Below are 6000 nucleotides of genomic sequence, written 5' to 3' on the forward strand. Positions count from 1 at the left end.
ACAAAAACTAGGAATTTGTGGATATTTCTCAGAAAAATACCGCAAATGCACGAATTTTCCGCGAATAATGCAGGGAAACGTTCCCGAGAGAAAACCGCAAATGTGTGAGTCCGCGCAATACCGGTGGGGGGGTCCACTGTATGTATGTATATATATATATATATATATATATATATATATATATATATATATATATATATGTATATATATTATATATAATAATTATATATATATACAGTGGTACCTCGAGATACGAAATTAATCCGTTCCGAGGCGGCCTTCGTATAATGAGTTTTTCGTATCTTGGAACAACCCATTTTAACTGTAAAATGGCTAATCCGTTCCAAACCCTCCAAAAACACCCCATTAAATTTCATAATAAAGCTAAATTGACCTATAACAATGAAATACTACAACAATTTGGACCATTCAATACCTAAATTAAGAATAAAAATCCAAAACCTGTAAATAAAGTGTATATTAATGTACAAGAAATATTATTACTGTAACGTAAAATGTGGAAGCTTACCTTTCGAGTGAGGCTATCTCTGATAGTGGCGGCAGAGGAGGAGGAGGACAAACGGCAGATAACGTACGTACGTACGTACATTTAACTTTACGAAAACACATAAAAAATTTAAGGAAAACTATAAAACTAAAATTTATGAAACACCTTTAACAAAACTGTTAACACTTAACTTACAAAAATCTAGAAAATTACGTAAAAAAAAATGTTAATTTTTTTTTATTTTTAACTTTTTTCTTACTTTTACGTAGGCTTTTTTTTTTTTTTTTTTTTTTTTTTTTTTTTTTTTTTTTTTTTTTTTTTTTTTTTTTTTATATATACAGAATTTCAACTTACTTCATTGCCGCTTTCAACGTTCTGTTTTTCATTACTTGGCTCTTCCTTTTTGCTTTCAACTTTCTGTTTTTTTTCACTTGGTTCTTCCTTTTTGCTTTCAACTTTCTGTTTTTTATCACTTGGTTCTTCCTTTTTGCTTACTCCTGCTAATGCTGAAGGCCTCTTTAAAAAATAATTATCCAAGGAAGATTGCTTCTGCCTACTTTTCACAATGTTCCTGAAACAACTCAGGCAAACGTCATCAAACTGCGCAAGCATACGACCTGTGTGAGCCTTTTCGGGGTGTCTTTTTTCGATAAATGATTGCACTTTATGAAAAGCACCTAGAATATCCTTAATTTCTGCCATTGTCATAGGCTCCTCCTCCTCTTCCTCGCCGCTGCTAGAGAACTCCTCTTGAACGACGTTAAGTTGCATGGCCTCCAACTCCTTCAGGTCATCCGTCGTAAGCTCCTCTTGGTGCTCCTCGAGAAGGTCGTTGATGTCGTCCTCGTCGACGACCAGCCCCATCAAGATCTGGTTCCAAAACAGTTTCGGGATCGTCAACTGTTTCTGACTCTGCAGCACCAGCTTTGCCCACGTCGAATCCCTCGAAGTCTGGCGGATACGGCATCAGGCCAGAGTTTCCTCCACGAGAATTCAAGGTTCGCCTCGAAACCTCCTGCCAAGCTAGGTCAATGAGGCGGATGCAAATGACGATGTCGAAATGCTCCTTCCAAAATTGACGCTAGGTGAGGTTTGTGGTATCGGTGATGTCGAAACATCTCTTGAAATAAAGAGATGTTTCATGTACAGCTTCTTAAAGTTCGCTATCACTTGCTGGTCCATGGGCTGGAGGAGAGGGGTGGTGTTGGGCGGAAGAAAAAGAATCTTAACGAAGGAATACTCCGCTAGGATATCTTCCTCGAGGCCAGGAGGGTGGGAAGGGGCATTGTCCAACACCAGCAGACATTTCAGGGGGAGGCGCTTCTCTTGGAAAAAACTCTTCACAGTCGGGCCGAAACACAGATTTACCCACTCGGTGAACAAAAGCCTCGTTACCCAGGCTTTTGCATTAGCCCTCCACATCACTGGAAGCTTCTCCTTCAACACTTTGTGCGACTTGAAGGCTCGAGGAGTCTCGGAGTGATACACCAGTAGGGGCTTCACCTTGCAATCCCCACTGGCGTTGGAACAAAGTGCGAGCGTAAGCCTGTCTTTCATAGGCTTATGCCGGGTAGCTTCTTCTCTTCCTCTGTGATGTACGTCCGACGAGGCATTTTTTTCCAAAAAAGGCCAGCCTCATCACAGTTGAAAACCTGCTGAGAACTGTAGCCTTCCTTGGTCATCATCTCGTCGAAAGTCTTCTTAAATGCTTCGGCCGCTTTTGTGTCCGAGCTGGCAGCCTCCCCATGACGCACCACCGAATGGATGCCAGTCCGTTTACGGAATTTCTCAAACCAGCCATGCGAAGCCTTGAAGTCTGGGGTTGGCGTTGAAGTCCCTTCCCCTCCCTCGTCTTCCGCCTGCGCAATCAAATCGCCGAAAATAGCACTGGCCTTGTGAGCGATTGCCGTCTCCGTTACTGTATCGCCAGCGATTTCTTTGTCTTTTATCCAGATGAGGAGCAGCCGTTCCATCTCGTCGTGCACATGGCTCCTCTTGCTGGACAAAATAGTGATGCCCTTCGATGGTGTAGTTGCTTTGATGGCATCCTTCTGTTTAAGGATGGTGCCTATTGTCGACGGATTACGGCCGTATTCCTTTGCGATCACACTCAATCGCATACCAGCTTCGTACTTCTTTATGATCTCCATCTTTGTCTTCAGAGACAGCATGCGCTTCTTTCCGTGAATTTCAACTTTCTTGGGACCCATGACTACGTTAATTTACATAAAGTTACACAAATACGTAATTATACAGTCTTCGCACAACACGATAATATGTACTGCAACAAAATCACTAACGAATTTATGTTACAAAAGGAAATCGTTGGAGCGAACAAATGCCGAATGCGTACGGTAAAGTTTCGGGTGCGAAGTGGCCGAGCTAAAGCACGCCAACACGTACGTATGTATAGAAGATGCATGATGGGAGGGATGCTGTCCAATCAGAGAGAAGGATCTCATGGCTTGGCTAGCATCAGGAACCAATGGGAGAGCAGGAGGATGGTGGCGAGTCTACGATAACTAAGATGGCGGCGTGCGGCGCGAGTTTCAAAATTGTTATCGGGCGAATCTCGGACTTTCAGAAACCTTTCGTATCTTGAAAACTTTTCGTATGTAGAGCAGTAAAATTTTTCGTCTTTGCTTTCGTAACTTGGATTTTCGTAAGTTGAGCCTTTTGTATCTCGAGGTACTACTGTATATTATAAAGAAATATATATATATATATATATATATATATTATATATAATATATAGATTTTATATATATATATATATATATATATATATATATATATATATATATATATATATATATATATATATATATATATGATTATATATATATTATATATAATATATACACACACACCACGATAGATATATATATATATATATATATATATATATTATATATATATATATATATATATATATAGATATATATTACACACACACACACACATATAGATATTCTAAATATATATATATATATATATATATATATATATATATATATATATATATAGTCTCACATCACCATGATTCTTATATATATATATGCATTAAGCTACAAATGTCCTTTAATATCTAATTTGCTCTAACTCAGAATTAATATATTTTAATATATGTTAACTGAAGGGGAATTTTTAGTTGATAATACTTTCGTCGGCTCCCGGGCGCAAACCTAAGAACCAAGAACTCAGGACGTATAGTGAAGCACTTATAACCACACAACTACCATGAGAGGATTTAAGTTTACGCCGCCTCTCACCTACAAATCTCTGTCGCGCTCAAGTTTTCATTGTTTTGGAGTTGGCATCAAACCTCCTTGACCTTGAGAAATGTTTGGTGCTTTTGTCTCACGTACCAAATTTATGAGTCTGATCACATAACTGTGATGTGATGAGACTCATAAATTGGCTATGTGTAACAAAAGCACTTTGTACACAGTTGTCAAGGTCGAGGAGGATTGATGCTGACTCCAAAACAACGAATACCTGAGCGTGACAGGGATTTGTAGGTGAGAGGTGGCATTGACTTATATCCTCTTGTGGTAGCTGTGTGGTTAAAGGTGCTTCACTGATTTCTTGGTTCCTAGGTTTGCGCCAGGTAGCTGATGAAATTGTTATCAACTAAAAATTCCCCTTCAGTTAACTTATATGAAAATATATTAATTCTGAGGTAGGGCGCATTGGATATTATGGGACATTTGTAGCTTAATGCATGTATGTATGTATATATATATTATATATATATATATATATATATATATATATATATATATAATATATATATATATATGCATACAGTGTTCCCCTTGTATTCACGGGGGATATGTGTGTACCAGGCACCCCCGCAAATAGTTCAAACCCGCGAATAGTTAGACCTCCCTTCTAAAAATACCTATATCTGCCTATCTTGAAAGTTCAGATACCGAATGTATACAGGATGCCCGCGGTTAACGGCGCAATCACTCAATGGCGAATCGGTTTTTTATGGAGGGCGTCGAAATCAAAAATATTAATTACAAAAAAAAGGCATTTTAAAGGTATCTTTACGGCACAATTTTCAGTTGACAGTGCCGCTAGCGCCGTTGTCTAACGAGTTCATACATTTGTAGACATGCCGTTCAGACCATAAAGGTTATGCAAATTATATTAACAAATTTTATGGAGAGTTATTACGTAGATATTAGGGTAAAATATATGCCTCTGACGCTGTTCTATGCCGAAAATAGAGTTACGTAAGTGCAAATTTAGCTATGGATGTGTCGATTTATAAATGTTCATGCTTTTGTTTAAAATGTGTATGAAAATGTATTACGTGAAAGGTATTTTTATTTCTGTACAGAAATATGATACAAAGGCAGCTTTTGAAACTGCCCTTCACGTTATCAAATACGATGTTTTTTCATGTTCTTTCTTGTGAGCCGCCGTCTGCCGCTCTTCCGAAAATATAGAGTTAAAAAGAGTGCAAATTTAGCGATCGATGTGTCGATTTTTTAAATGTTTATGCTTTTATGTTTAAAATGTGTATGAAAATGTATTACGAATAGGGTATTTTTATTTCTGTGCAGAAATATGATAAAAAGGCAGCTTTTGAAACTGCCCTTCAAGTTATCGACTACGATGTTTTTTCAAGTTTGTTCTTGTATGCTGCCGTCTGCCGCTCTTCCGAAAATATAGAGTTAAAAAGAGTGCAAATTTAGCGATCGATGTGTCGATTTTTTAAATGTTTATGCTTTTATGTTTAAAATGTGTATGAAAATATATTACGAAAAGGTATTTTCATTTTTGTACAGAAATAAGATACAAATTAAGGCAGCCTTTGTAACTACGCTCCACGTTGTCAGGGGATGGTTTTTCATGTTCGTTCTTGTCCGCCAGTTCCGAAAAATGCATTGTGTTATTTTATTAATTATGCATCTTTTCCATAAATCCTTTAAAAAGTTATACATTATTTCACTGTATCCAAGAATATTGTATGTATTCTCATATTATTGTATTTTAAAATACTAAGGCAAACTTAAGCCCGTATTCCGCGGAGCGGCCAATGTTGTGGTTTGAAATCAGCTGATGAATACGCGTTTGTTTCCCCATAACGCAATTCTGAGCGAATGCTCTTGCTTCTAGTTAGCATAAACGAATATCTATATACTTGACTTATATGAGACAAAGTTATTTTTCCTTATACAGCGTGTTTTTAGGTGGAAATATTTATTGAATATGTCTCGTTGTGAATGTGAACTACTATTTTTTTTGTTAACAGATTACGTTGGCGGCATGTTTATTGCGTATTCAAAATTAGTGATTCCGTTCGCAATAATCCTTTATATCATCGTAATACGAACTTTACGTTATTTATCTTATATCGGCGTGAAACCAACAGTAAAATGTGTTCTTTCAAGCACATTAGTTTTGATTAAAATGATTTTATCCCAATTTTATCTACAGTTGTGTTTGATGGCAGACATTTACTGCAGTTTTATCCT

This window comes from Macrobrachium nipponense, chromosome 2 (assembly GCF_015104395.2).
Source record: "Macrobrachium nipponense isolate FS-2020 chromosome 2, ASM1510439v2, whole genome shotgun sequence".
In the NCBI taxonomy this organism is placed as follows: domain Eukaryota; kingdom Metazoa; phylum Arthropoda; class Malacostraca; order Decapoda; family Palaemonidae; genus Macrobrachium; species Macrobrachium nipponense.